Source organism: Choloepus didactylus, chromosome 2 (genome assembly GCF_015220235.1).
Source record: "Choloepus didactylus isolate mChoDid1 chromosome 2, mChoDid1.pri, whole genome shotgun sequence".
Lineage (NCBI taxonomy): Eukaryota > Metazoa > Chordata > Mammalia > Pilosa > Megalonychidae > Choloepus > Choloepus didactylus.
This window is the reverse complement of record NC_051308.1, coordinates 226562037-226577710: the sequence shown is the minus strand read 5'-3', so window position 1 is coordinate 226577710 and position 15674 is coordinate 226562037. Positions and strand designations below refer to the sequence as shown.

The following is a 15674-nucleotide window of genomic DNA, read 5'->3' as shown; positions in this document are numbered from 1 at the left end:
GGCTCAGCAACCGAGTTTTTCTCTATCCTGACCAGACTCCAGTCCCTTGGCACTTTAAAAACTTCAAAGAGAGAAACAGTTTCAAGTCTGGACATCTGACTGGGTAAGTGAGCCATCAAGGTAAAAATGGATCGGGGAGTTAATGCAGTGGTTTGAGTCCCCTAGACCTATGTTTAAGTCTCACTTCCAGAATGATCCCCTTGCTCTAACCTCGAAACCTTTCTGTTTTCTGGGTACCATCTGTTCAGAGTTTGAGGACCCAGCATCAAATTTGTCTTTTGGGTATACTCTTGGAAAAAAGGTCATCCAACAGTTAATTGGTATTTGATGAAATTAAGTAGGCCTGTTTAACTGTTAACCAGTATGTTGCCTAGGTATAATAACTGTTTAATGCCTGTTTAATTGTTAATTGGTGTGTTAGTTAAATATATTGTGTTAAGTGTCTTTAAATTTGTTAGTTGGTGTCTTACTGCGTTTGTATTGGTCAAGCATTCCTAACTGGTTACTGATTCCAAAAAATTCTTTTACAATGGGAAATTCTAATTCCAATAGCATTCTTTAATGTAGTCCTTTGGCTGTATTTTGAAAACTTGGAAAGATTTTAGTTATGAGTCCTAAATCTGGCCTCAATATGATTTAAGATCAAGGAGAAATGGCCTGAGAATGGCTCTATAATTGTCCTGCAAAAGACCAGAAATGGGATAAGATAATGCATATTTAGGCCTTTATTTGTCCCTATCAAAAGTATTTCTGTTTCTTGTCACTAACTTTCTATTTGTGTTTTGTCTACCTGTTCAATATATATTCTCATACCTCTGGATGGTAATAGAATTTAACAAAGAATTCCTAAAGAGCTCTATATGAATTGCTTTAAAATGATTAAGTGCCTTTATATATATAAATTAGTAATCCTGAAGACCAAAAAGAAAAACCCTCTTGGCAGTAGGGTTCAAAGCCTTAGTTTTGTGATAACTGTAAACAAACCTGTACATTAGAAAAACCAGCCCCTGGAATTTCCCTGAGACACCAGAGGGCTGCCTCTGGAAAAGGCAAAAACTTTCCAATTGTCCAGGTCACAGCATTCAGTGAAATAGATCTAATAACTGGAAATAATTAAAAGAAAGGTATAGAAACTCTCAAATCCCACTGCCCTCACCTAAAACTTTTAAATTCAAGTTTCACAGATCAGACCTCATTTTTCTCTTGTCTCAAGTATGCCTGCCCCAGGGCCTACCACTTAAGGCAGCTATGAGGGAAGGGCTGGGTGTAGAAAGATGGTGGAGGTGTAGCTTATAATTCTTTCAACTGAGTCTGGAAATTAGAAACAATAGGCATAGAAGAAATGCTGTAGAATAGGCCATGTTTGTTAAAATTATTTTTTTTTCCAATAATACCTTTGCAATGGTAACCATAGTAATCAGATCATTATTAAAATATAAATAGCCTTAGGATAGGAGTAACTGAATAAGATCTAATTGCCAAATTTTCAGTAAGTGAAATGAAAGGTCTTGAGAGTTATAGAAAAGTCTTCTTCCTGGATTTAGGCTTGGACAAATTAAACAATTGCAGTATATTTTCCAGAACTTGATAGTCAATGTACTTTTAAAGTTGTCCATAGTTTTAGGATATTATGAAAACAAAGAGATTTTTTTTTAACCTTCAGTAGAAGGAACATAAAGCAAACACAGCTGCAAAATTACAGTGGCAAAGTCTAGTCTGATTCTTGATCATTTTTTTAATTCAATAAATGCAATTTTATTTTGCTTAAGTATGTTTTTCCTAAGTTTGTATATGCTTTCTGATAAGATAAGCTAGTATTATAAGTACATTCTCAAAATTCCTCTTAAAAATAGCCTAACTAGGCAGGTTGCTTAAACTGAGCAATATATATGCTAATAATGGCACTTATATTAAAATGTATAAAAAGAAAGATATGCTAATGCTTCAAATATATCCTATTTAAGAAATCAGTTAAGTTTAGTAAGAATATAAAAGTAATTTTTGTAATCTTGATTACTTGGATTTCAAAGAATCTGGCTTTTTAATTACTTTGTCCCTTGTTACCCCAATAAGTGGAAGAATTTGAATTTGTAGTGGCTTTGTTAATGTCAGGCAGTATATTCTGTGAGTATATTATATAATCAGGTTAGTAAGTAATGTCATGAATAGGAAAGACATAATTCTTAGCTTCAAAGAGTTTATATTCTAGTTAAAATATTCTTGTACCAGAGCATAGTATAAACCAGTAGTATTTAAAGTACCTGCTGATTATATGAATAAAGAAATAAAAATGCTGGAAGAATTTTAAAAAGCAGATAAAGAATGACCTAGGAAGACCTCATAAAAGGATGATATTTGTAATACTTTGAAATAAAAAAGTAGAATTTGAATAAATAGAGCTTTAAACTAGTTTTTTAGAAGCAATAATTTAATATTATGAACTAATATATTCCTGGTATTATTTAGAACTTGGAAATGTTGAAATTTTTGAGTTTTTTCTGGATATAAATCACTTAATCATTAAAGAACTGATTATATTTCAAATTTGGGCTCTTCTGATCTTTGAAGGTAGTGCTGGATTGGACTAAGAAATGTTAGGCATATTGTGAATTAATCACTTGTGAGTTATGAGTATAAAGTGTATAAATGCCTGGCTGTGTTGCAAACCTAAGCATAAGTTCTTCCTTCTTCCTTTATGTAGTAGTATCTCTGTCTCTTCTCCATGAATACTGTTACTGGAAGGTAGTATGCATGTTCAAAGAGCTTTGTGAATTCATCATCAAATTTATTTCTGGTTATATGCAGTCTGGATAAATAAAAACTATAGGTGGGATAGATAGTATTTTTATCATTTTCCATACTATGGTAACCATATTTTCTGATTAAAGTGAATTTTGTTTATTGTAATTACTGCTGACTACAAGCCCTGAATGGATATGGACAGTTGAAGGTTTATAAAAGTGAATTCTTTCTGTCATAGTCAACGCTGACCAAAAATTCGATAAACCCATTTATGTTTTTGAAAAAAAAAGCTCACGTCAAACCTTGTATTCATACAAAACTAAAGTTTAGTTTATTTATTTTATTGTTAAAATAATGTGGATTGTTAGTCTGCTGTTAATGAAAAGTTATAAAAAGTTTCCTTAACCATCTAAGTACTCCATCTAGAAGAAAAATATTTCTATCAGAATAATATCCTTATTGATGTTTATGTTGACCTTATCCTTTATTTCAGAAGATGTCTTCTCACTTTTAAAGGAAAACTGTTACAAAAGATTTGTTTCTTTCACCTTGTAAAAGTGAGGTGCTAAAATAGTTTAACATATTATATAAGGTGATTGGGAAGTATTATAATAATTAACATGGATTCTTTTTATCCTTCTGTTAGCTAAATTTGTATGAGTGAAATGTTATTCATATGTTTAGACATTATATAAAATTCCTTAAAACTTGACCATGTTCTCACTATCCATGTTATATTCTAATAGTGTTCTGTATGATTCTAGACAATAGTATGATGTTGTTAGTCATGGTTTTAGTTTTTCTTAGAAAAAGGCTGCAGATCATAAAAACAGCCAAATTTACTTGTCATTTGCACTGCTTTGCCCTAATGTTTCTCTAAAAGTATTTGTAGTCCCCTCCCCCCTGTGTGAGACATGACTTCCAGGGGTGTGAATCCCCCTGGCAACACGGAAAATGAATCCTGGAGATGAGCCTGGACCCAGCACTGCGGGATTGAGAAAATCTTTTTGACCAAAAGGGGAAAGAGAGATGAAAAAAAAATAAGGTTCCAGTGGCTCAGAGATTTCAGACAGAGTCAAGAGGTCACTCTGGAGGGTATTCTTATGCACTATATAGATATCACTTTTTAATTTTTAGTATGTTGGAATGGCTAGAGGGAAATACCTGAAGATGTTGAACTGCAACCCAGTGACTTTGATTCCTGAAGATGATTGTATAATTATGTAGCTTGCACAGTGTGATTGTGTGATTGTGAAAACCTTTATCCATGGACAGATGAGTGGAAAAATGGGGACAAAAATTAGATGAAGAATAGGGTGGGATGGAGGGGATGGAAAGTTTTGGGTGCTCTTTTTTGCTTTTATTTTTATTGTGGTGTAAGGAAAAGGTTCAAAAATTGATTCTGGGGATGAATGCACAACTGTATGATGGTGCTGTGAATAACTGTATACTGTGGATGACTGTAGGGTGTGTGAATTTATCTCAATTAAACTGTGTTGAAAAAAGTAAATAAACAATGTGGAGGAGGAAGAAATGGGATGTTTTGGGTTTGTTTTTAATTTCAATCTTTATTTTATTTTTTGGATAATGAAAATGTTCAAAGTTGATTGTGGTGATGAATGCACAACTATATGATGATACTGTGAACAACTGATTGTACACTTTGAATGATTGTATGTTATGGAATTATATCTCAATAAAATTGCTTTCAAAAAGTATATGTAGTCAGTTGTAAGTCAGAATTTCATTTGCAACAAAAAGGGACTTTAAAAGAGAAGCAAGACAAATACATAAATTATGTCTTACCTGTTAATTAACATAACCCTGGTAAATGTGTAAAGGTGATGGGACAAAATCTTTGCTATGGTTTGTCAGTATAAGACAACTGTCAAATGTTATTTTTGAAAACAGCCTCATTCAAAATTGGTTATAAGAAAATTAGAGCTTATACTGTAAATTCTTACAGCAGTCTCATTTACTTTTTTTTTTTTTAAATGTGTTAAACTTTCTATTTTCTCGTGTTATGTAAGCACCTACAGAATAGCCTAGATTTTGTGTTGGGCCCCAAAACCTAAAATATTTACTATTTACTACCTTGCCTTTTTTTTTTTAATCTTCATTTTATTGAGATATATTCACATACCACACAGTCATACAAAACAAATCGTACATTCGATTGTTCACAGTACCATTACATAGTTGTACATTCATCACCTAAATCAATCCCTGACACCTTCATTAGCACACACACAAAAATAGCAAGAATAATAATTAGAGTGAAAAAGAGCAATTGAAGTAAAAAAGAACACTGGGTACCTTTGTCTGTTTGTTTGTTTGTTTCCTTCCCCTATTTTTCTACTCATCCATCCATAAACTAGACAAAGTGGAGTGTGGTCCTTATGGCTTTCCCAATCCCATTGTCACCCCTCATAAGCTACATTTTTATACAATTGTCTTCGAGATTCATGGGTTCTGGGTTGTAGTTTGATAGTTTCAGGTATCCACCACCAGCTACCCCAATTGTTTAGAACCTAAAAGGGGTTGTCTAAAGTGTGTGTAGGAGTGCCCACCAGAGTGACCTCTCAGCTCCTTTTGGAATCGTTAACAGTTATTTCTAAATTCTAAGGTGATTTGCTCTTTGTATAACCTGGTAGTTCCCTAGCACTTTAGGTATCTGTGTGACACCTGAGACTCAGAATTAGTGGTCTCCAGCTCTGAGAGTCAGTAATTCTCCAAACAACAACTGTCAAAAAGTTGAAAAAGAAATCCGACTTGGATTGAAGTGTGAATAAAGCTGATTTGATTAAGGCTAAAGTAAATCAAGATACAGGGTAAAAAATAATATTGTCTGTATTTTAAAACTTTGACTTCTGTGTGAGATCAAAAGAAGAGATGTTTATTTTGCCCATAATTTAAATTTTCTGTAGCACACAACCTAATTTAACCTGTCTAGTCAGTTTAATTAAACAACCTAATTCAGCTTTATTTGACATGGAACCTAGAATAAAGAATAAAATCTTGATATTTTGTACAAGTTACTGTTATACCCTGATACATTTCAAAGTATTTGGGGCAAAAAATGAGAAAGTATTTGCAAGGTCCCTTGAGTGACTAGAGAAAAAGTGGAATTGTCAAACTTCCCCACCTGGGAAATTCCTGATGTCTCTTCAGCAGTTGGGGCTCCCAGTGTGATGGGACAGGCCCTTGAGATTAAGGCTTGCCCTTGTGAAACTTATTTTTGTAATGGCAAACTTAAGCCTATTTACAATTAATGCCTAAGAGTCACCCCAGAAAACCTCTTTTGTTACTCCTTTGTGGTTTCTCTGTCTCTAAGCCAGACTCTGCAAATAAACTCACAAACTTCCCCCATGTGGAATATGACTTGCAGGGGTGTAAGTCTCCCTGGCAATGTGGAACATGACTCTCAGGGATAAGCTGGCCCCGACAATGTGGGACATGATTCCAAGGGATAAGCCTGGCCCTGGCATTGTGGAACTGTATGACCAAAAGGGAGAAAAGAAGTAAATAGAGTTTCAATGGCTAAGAGATTTCAAATCAAGTCAAGAGGTCATTCCGGAGGTTACTCTAATGCAAATTTCAGCCAGATATTACAAACTACCACAATATGGCAAGCCCCAACCAACACCGTTCCAGAAAACCCTAAAGGGCAGTATGGGCTTTATAAAAATATTACTTACTAAGTTTGTTTTTCAGAGACTTAAAGCCTCCAGATTGTTTCTATGCCAGATAAGCTCTGAAACCCAGAAGTACCAGTATCTCCAAGAAAGAACAACAACTAGTTACATCCCTCTGCCCCATAATGTCAATGCCCCTTTTCAGCACAAAGCAGTTAGAAGTCACCCAGACAGCCCTCAGAACTGAGGGAAAATTATCAAATGAGAGGGAGGAGTTGTAACTGAGAAATTAGGATTTAAGGACTAATGATGATTACTGAATCATTATATAGAGATTCATTTTTACTTTCTGGTATATAGAGTAGACAGAGGGAAATACCTGACCTGCACTGTAATCCAGCTGCCTTGATCTCTGATAATGATTGTACAGCCCTTATCTTGTGCCCTTGTGATTGTAAAAACCTTGTGACTAACCTTCACTTGTACCCATTTATCCAGTTTTTCTACTTTAGAGTCTTATAATCACTAAAGACAGCCCCTAATGTTTATTAATGAAGGGTCTTGGGTCAGCCCAGAACTAACCCACCCCAAGTCCAAAGTTATCCTGATAACCCAAGCTGGATCTAACCAAAATGGGCCCGCCTGACATGCGCAGTAGCTTAGACTATAACCAACAAGGTACCTATACCTCATTATCATACTAAAAATCACACCCATCATCATATTAAGGCTGCCATTTTCTTACATACATTCTGTGACTAAGCATGTAATCAATCTGCATATGCTCCACAATTAGATCACTTCAAATTACATCATCTGGGGCCATTCTGCTCATTACCTAAAACCTGCCCATCTTTTGATGCTATAAAACTATCAGAATTTCTGCTGGTTGGGGAGACACATAGGCCATCTGTTTTCTTGCTTTGTGCCTAGTAATAAAACTCTTTCCTTCTTTGAAATCCTGCTGTCTCAGGAATTGGTCATTTGAGTGTATCAGGCAAAAGAATCCACTATCTTGTTCCAGTAACAGTTACAAATTCACAGTCCTGAAGCCATAAAAGTGTCCAAACTAAAGCATCAATAAGAAGATACTTTCACTAAAGAAATGGCTGATGTCATCCAGAAAACCTCTGTTAGTTGGGAAGGCATGTAGCTGGCATCTGCTGATCCAGGGTTGTGTCTCAGCTCCTGTGCATTCTTGGTTCTTTCCCCCAGGATGTTTCTCTCTAAGCACCTGGGGGTCCTGGCTCATAACCCAGGGCAAACTCTGGGCTTCATCTCTTAGCTAAACATCTTTCTATCTGCATCTCCAAGCATCTCTAAGTGTCGGTGTCAGCAGCATCTCTTGGGAAGTTTTGTACCCTTGCTTTCTGTGTGAGTTCCCTTTAAAGGACCCCAGTGATCTAATTAAGATCTTCCCTGAATGGGTGGGGTCAACTCTCCACGGAAACATTCAATCAAGAGGTTATACCCTAATCAAAAAGATTAATAACTCTGTCCTCACAAGGTTTCATTAAAGAATATGGCTTTTTGGGGGGACACATTATATCCAAACTGGCACACTCACCAAGTTTATTCTTCAGAAACTTAAATCCTTCAAAGAACTCATGCCAGCTAAGTCCCAAAACTCAGAGGCAATAGTCTCTTCAAGAACATCACTAGATGTGTCCCCTTTGCTCATAAAATCAATACTCCTTTTCAACATGAACAAATTCGGGTGGTCACAGCCTAGACATCCCTGAAGATCAGGAAAGTGATCAAACTAGAGGAAGGGACAGCAACAGAAAAGATGGAATTTATCAAAGGATCATGAATACAAAATCTCTATATAATTTTCTTTTTCTTAGTTGCTAGGGTATTAGAATAGCTAGAAGGAAAGAATTGAAATGGTGGAACTGTAACCCATAGCATCCTTTGATGTTTGTTCTATAGCTACTTGTTAAATTGTAATTTGAAAGCTACCACCTTTTTGTGTATATGTTACATTTCACAATAAGGAAATAACTGAAACTATCATACTGTAACTCATAACAACTTTGGAAATTTCCTATATAACTATTTTTTTAAATACAGTTTTATTGAGATATATTCACATACCCTACAGTCATCCACAATGTACAATTAATTATTCACAGCACTGTCATACAGTTGTGTGTTCATCATCAGAATCAATTTTTGAACCTTTTCCTTTCACCAAAATAAAAATAAAAGCAAAAAAGAACACCCAAAACTTTCCATCCCCTCTATCCCACCCTATTCATCATCTAATTTTTGTCCTCATTTTTCCACTCATCTGTCCATACACTGGATAAAGGGAATGTGAGCCACAAGGTTTTCACAATCGCATAGTCACACTGTGCAAGCTACATAGTTACACAATCATCTTCAAGAATCAAGGTCACTGGGTTGCAGTTCAACATCTTCAGGTATTTCCCTCTAGCCATTCCAACACACTAAAAAGTAAGAAAAGTGATATCTGTATAGCACATAAGAATAATCTCCAGAGTGACCTCTTGACTCCATTTGAAATCTCTCAGCCATGGAACCTTATTTCTTTCCATCTCTCCCCTTTTTGTCAAGATTTTCTCAATCCCACAGTGCTAGGTCCAGGCTTGGCCCCAGGAGTCATTTCCTGTGTTGCCAAGGGTATTTATACCCCTGGGTGTCATGTCTCACATAGCGGGGAAGGTAGTGAGTTCACCTGCTGAGTGGGCTTAAAGAAAGATGTGGGCCACATCTAAGCAACAAAGAGGCTCTGGGGGTGGGGGACGCCTTCTAGGCACAATTATAAGTAGGCATAGCTTTCCCTTGCAGCAACAACCCCCAAGGGAAAGCCCCCAGATAGAGGGCTTGGCCCACTAAATTGGCAGTCCTCAATATTTGCAAGAAAATCAGCAATAACCCAGGTGGGGAAGTCCAACATTTCTACACTTTTCCCCAGTTTCTCAGGGGGCCCCACGGATACACTTTTACTCTCTACCCATGTCACTCTGGGATGTGTCGGGATTTCACCTCAGCTTGTACAAACTCACCAAATCCCTCTTCCCATTCACCGCTCCCTGCATGTATGGTGTTCAAACAAACTGATTGTACCAGTTAAATTATCTTGTGTGCTGCAGAAAATATAGATCCTGCATCAGATAAACATCTCCTCCCTTGGTCTCACACAAAAGTTGTAGTTTTAAAAACCAGTCAGTGTCGTCCTTTACCCTTGGGCCTGATTTGCCTTAGTCCTAACCAGATATGCTTCATTCATATCTCTAATTGAAGTCTGAACTCTTTTTCAGCTCTTTCAACAGTTGCAGTTTGGAGTAATACTGTTATTCATAGCTGCCAAAGCTCTAGCTCCAAGTCTCATGTGTCACACAGATACCCAAAGTTCCAGAGACTGACCAGGTTATTCAGAAGGGGCTCAGCATCTCAGAATTTAGAGATAACCATTACAACTTAGTATAACTACTTTTTAAATCATACTTTGAAAGGTATCTTTTTGTATATATGTTATATTTCACAATAAGGAAATAACTGAAACTATGGGAATGTAAACCATAATATTCTTTGAAATTTGCTCTCAAGCTACTTGTTAAATTGCCCTTGGAAAGTTGTCACTTCTGTGTATATATGTTATATTCTATAATAAAAATATGATTTAAAAAATAAATAAAATTTCACTATTAAGTATGATATTTGCTGGAAAATATAATTTGGGGCTATTCGTTAGCTATCAGGTTTTTAAAAATCAGGAATGTGTTAAGTTTTTTAAATGTTTTCCCTGTATCTGTGGAGATGGTCACATGGGTTTTTCCTTTAATTTATTAGTGTAGGGGATGATATAGATTGACTTCTTTCCTCTTTTGAGGGCAGGAATTTGCACTGAGCCCTGCCATATCCCTAGTATCAGAATAGCACATGGCACTTAATAGACACTTAAATATTTGCTGAATGAAAAATAAGAAATAGATACCAGGGCAAACTTCTCCAAAGTAGAATTTCTATGCCCGCTTTCTGCATATGAGGAAAGTCTTGAGTTTGCAGCAAGTGTGCTGATAACATCCTTGTAGTCCTGGGATCAACAAAACTTGGCCATGAAGTTCTTTTCTTTTACAAGGTTATATTTAATTGACTAATTTTTATTTAGGACTTGTGCCTCTACATTTGAAAGAATTACTCTATAACTTTATTTTCTTGGATTGTCCTTGTCTGATTTTAGGATTAGGGTTATCCTAGCCTCATTAAGTAAGTTGGTTGGCATCCCTTTGTTTTCCATTATCTGAAAAAATGTAAAAGCTCAAGGTTACAGTTTAATAAAACTTATCTGTTAAACCATCTGGGTCTGACATCCTTTTGGGACAAACCCTTGAATGCCAATTCAACTTAGTTAATGTGCCAGTTTGAATCTGTTGTGTCCCCCACAAAATCCATGTTCTTTAATGCAATCTTGTGGGAGCAGAGATTAGTTTTTTTATTGGAGTGGAACCTTTTGATTGAGTGTTTCCATGGAGATGAAACTCACCCAACTGTGGGTGAGACCTTTTGTTTGGGTTATGTCCATGGAGGTGTGGACCCCATCCATTCAGGGTGTGTCTTGATTAGTTCACTGGAGTACTTAAGAGAGCTCAAGAACCCACACAGATAATGATGCTTGGAGATGCTTGGAGATGCAGACAGAAAGACATTTGGAGATGCTAAGCTGAGGGATGAAGCCCAGAGTTTTCCCTGGAGAAACTAAGAGAGGACCCTCAGACGCTTAGAGAGAAATGCCCTGGGAGAAAGAAGCAAGTACATGCTGGAGCTGAGAGGGAGGAGCTGAAACACAACCAAGGACCAGCAGACACAAGCCACATACCTTCCCAGTTGACAGAGGTGTTCCAGATGCCAGGTATCAACTTCACCTTAGTTTGGACACTTTTATGGCCTTAGATGTTTACACTTGCAACTGAGTAAATCCCCTTTATAAAAGCCAATGCATTTCTGGTATTTTGCACAATGGCAGCATTAGCAAGCCAGGACAGTTAATGATTTCTATTTCTTCTTGAGCCAATTTGGGTAAATTTATTATTTTCTAATTTTCTAGACTATTGTCCCCTTCATATACGTTTTCAGTTCTGCTTCTCTTTAACTGCATTACCTTATAGGTGGTTTGGAGCCAGGTACTCCAGAAAGAAATGCTCTTAAACTTAATCCATTAATGAGTGAATGTGAACTCATTGTAGTTGGACCTTTTGATGAGGTTGCTTCCGTTGAGGTGTGGCCCAACTGAATCAGGATCATTTGTAATCCTATTACTGGAGTCCTTTTTAAGCAGAATGAAATTCAGACAGAGAGAAAGCCACAGACGGAGCAGCTAGAAACAGAACTCAACAGAATCTGGAAGAGAAGGGAGAGGCCAGAAGAGGCCACCATGTACCTTGCTATGTGACAAAGGAGCTAAGGACCAAGGATGGCTAGCAGTCAGCCCTTGGATGCCACAGTCTTCAGGGGGAAAGCATTGCCTTGATGTTGCCTTGATTTGGTCTCTTCCTAGCCTCAAAACCATGAGCTAATAAATTCCCATTGTTTAAGCCAACCATTGCATGGTGTTTGCTTGCACAACCAAAGAAACTAAAACATCTGGGAATGTTTTAAAAAAAATTTCATTGAGGTATATTTTACATAACATAAAATTCCCAATTTCAGGTGTACAAGCAATGATTTTTAGAAACTACCAGATAACTGCAACCATCACCATAGAGTAGTTTTAAAACATTTTTGTGTCCCCAATAAGACCCCTAATACCCAACTTTAAAATAACAGCTTTATTGAGAAATAATTCATACTCCATACACTTCACCTATTTAAAGTGTACATGTACAATTCAATTGTTTTCAGTATATTCACAGAGTTGTGTGACTATCATCACATTAATAATAGAATGTTTTCATTGCCTTCCCCCAAAAAGCCCTGTATCCATCAGCAGTCACTCCTCTTCTCCCGTCTTTCCCCATACCCAACCTTAGGCAACCCTAATCTACTTTCTGTCTCCATAGATTTGCCTATTCTGGAAATTTCATATAAATGAAATCTTATAATTTGTGTCTGGCTACTTTCACTTAGTGTTATGTTTTCAAGATTCATCCATGTTGTAGCATGTATCAGTACTTCATTTCTTTGTATTGCTAAATAGTATTCCATTGAATGGATATACCGCAATTTTTCATCCATTCATTAACTGATGGACATTTGGGTTGCCTTTACTTTATGGCTACTATGAATAATGTTCCCATGAACATTTGTGTGCAAGTTTTGTGTGGACGTATGTTTTCATTTCTCCTGGGTATTATATCTAGGGATTGAACTGCTGAGTTACATGGTAATTCTATGTTTAACCTTTTGAAGAACTGCCAAATTTTTTTCAAAGAAGCCACACAATTTTACATTCCCACCAAAACTGTATGAGAGTTCCAATTTCTCCACATCCTTGCCAAAAGATGTAATTAACTATCATTTTAATTATAGTCATGGGTATGATGCTATTGTTTTTTTGCATTTCCCTGATGGCAAATGATGTTGAGTGTCTTTTCATTTTCTTCTTGATCATTTATATATCTTCTTTGGAGAAATGACTGTTCAGATCTGTTGCCCCCTCCTTTTTTTAGTGCATTTTATTTTTATTTTTTAGAGTGGTTGTAGGTTTACAGAAAAATCATGCAGAAAGTACAGTGTTCCCATATACCCCCTCACACATGCAGTTTTCCCTGTTATTAACATTTTGCATTACGGTTGTTACCCATTTTTAATTGGGCAATTTGTCTTTTTATTATTAAGGTGTAAGAGTTCTTAATATATTCTGGATACAAGTCCCCTTAGATATATGATTTACTAATATTTTCTTCCATTCTGTGGGTTGTCTTTTCAAGTTCTTGATGATGTCTTTTGCAATGCAAAAGTTTTTAATTTAATGAAGTCCAATTTATTTATCCCAATAAGATTAAGTATAGATTTCTCATCAGAAACCATGGAGACAAGAAGGCAGTGGGACACAATATTTAAAGTGCTAAAAGAAAACAAATGCCAACCAAGAATTTTATATCTGGTGAGGCTGTCTTTCAAAAAATGAGTGAGAGAATAAGACATTCCCAGATACACAAAAGCTGAGGGAGTTTGTCACCACTAGACCTGCCCAACAAGCAATGCTAAAGGTAGTTCTTCAGACTGAAAGGAAAGGGCACTAGACAGCAGACTGAAGAGGCATAAAGAAATAAATACTTCCAGTAAAGGTAACTATGTGACTAATTATAAATGCAGGTACTACTATTTTGTATTTTTTGGTATGTAACTCCATTTTTTACCTCTTACAGTTCTAAAATGCAAATGCATAAAAATAATGATAAATCTATGGCTTTGATATACAATGTATAAAGATATAATTTGTAACAAGTACAGCAAAAAGGTGGGGGTGGAGGGGTACAGGAACAGTGTAGATCTTGGGGACTATTTCTGAATTCTCAATTCAATTTCATTGATCAATATGTCTATCTTTGTGCCAATACCATGCTGTTTTGACTACTGTGGCTTTATAGCAGGCATCAAAGTCAGGAAACCTAAGTCCTCCCACTTCATTTTTCTATTTTAGAATGTTTTCAGCAATTCAAGGCCCCTTTCCCTTCCAAATAAGTTTGATAACTAGCTTCTCCAAGTCTGTAAAGTAGGTTGTTGGAATTTTGATTCGTATTGCATTGAATCTGTAGATCATTTTGGGTAGGATTGACATCTCAACAATGTTCAGCCTTCCTATCCATGAACATGGAATATCTTTCCATCTCTTTAGGTCCCCTCTGATTTCTTTTAGTAAAGTTATGTAATTTTCGGTGAATAGGTCTTTTACATCCTTGGTTAAGTTTATTCCTAGGTACTTGATTTTTTTAGTTGCTGTTGTGAATGGAATCTTTTTCTTGAGTAACTAACTCTTCAGTTAGGTCATTTCTAGTGTATAGAACATTACTGACTTATGTGCATTAATCTCGTATTCCACCACTTTGCTGAATTTATTAGCTCAAGTAGCTGTGTCATTGATTTCTCAGGGTTTTCCAAATATAAGGTCATATCATCTGCAAATAATGACAGTTTTACTTCTTCCTTTCCAATTTGGATGCCTTTTATTTCTTTGTCTTGCCAGATTGTTCTGGCTAGAACGTCTAAGCACAATGTTGAATAATAGTGTTGACAGCAGGCATCCTTGTCTCTTTCTTGATCTTAGAGGGAAGGCTTTCAGTCTCTCACCATTGAGTACTAGGCTGGCTGTGGGTTTGTCATATATGCCCTTTATCACACTGAGGATGTTTCCTTCAATTCCTATCTTTTGACGTGTTTTTATCAAAAAAGAATGCTGAATTTCATTGAATGCTTTTTCAGCATCTATTGAGAAGATCATTTGATTTTTCCATTTTGATTTGTTAATGTGTTGTTTTATGTTGATCAATTTTCTTATGTTGAACTACCCTTGCATGCCTGGGATGAACCCCACTTGGTTATCGGTTTGTTCTTTACTTGTTATTGGTTTGTTCAGGGCTTCTATTTCTTCTCTGATCAGTTTAGGTTGTTCATGTGTTTCCAGGAAATCATCCATTTCCTTTAAATTGTCTAGTTGTTCATAGTATCCTCTTATGATTTTTAAAATTTCTTCAGGATCCGCAGCAATGTCCCCCCTCTCATTTACTATTTTGTTTATTTGGGTCTTCTCTTTTTTACTTTGTCAGTCTAGCTAAGGGTTTGTCATTTTTGTTGATCTTCTCAAAGACCCAACGTTTGTTTTTATTATTCTCTCTATTGTTTTTATTGTTGTTGTTGTTCTCCATATCATTTATTTCTGCTTTAATCCTTGTTATTTCTTTTCTTCTACTTGCTTTAGGATTATTTTGATGATTGTTTTCTAGCTTCTTCAGTTATTCCATTCATTCTTTGATTTATCTCTTTCTTCCTTTCTTTTAAAATTCAGTTTTACTGAGATATATTCACATACCATACAATCATCCATGGTGTACAATCATCTGTTCACAGTACCATCTTACAGTTGTGCATTCATCACCCCAATCTATTTTTGAACATTTTTCTTACACCAGAAAGAATCAGAATCAGAATAAAAAATAAAAATAAAAAAGAACACCTAATTAGCCCCCAATCCCACCATATTTTTCATTTAGGTTTTGTCCCCATTTTTCTACTCATCCATCCACACACTGGATAAAGGGAGTGTGATCCACGGGGTTTTCACAATCACACTGTCACCCCTTGTAAGCTACATTGTTATACAATCATCTT

General features: G+C 36.0%; 1 long non-coding RNA gene across 2 annotated transcripts in view; it reads left to right on the top strand.

Moving 5' to 3' along the window:
• The window catches only part of LOC119527797, a 62882-nt gene that overhangs the window by 26337 nt on the left and 20871 nt on the right, over positions 1–15674 (top strand). For both annotated transcript variants that reach the window (XR_005215472.1, XR_005215473.1), the window contains exon 3: positions 36–103. This is a non-coding gene — a long non-coding RNA (uncharacterized LOC119527797). The remainder of the gene's footprint in view (positions 1–35; positions 104–15674) is intronic.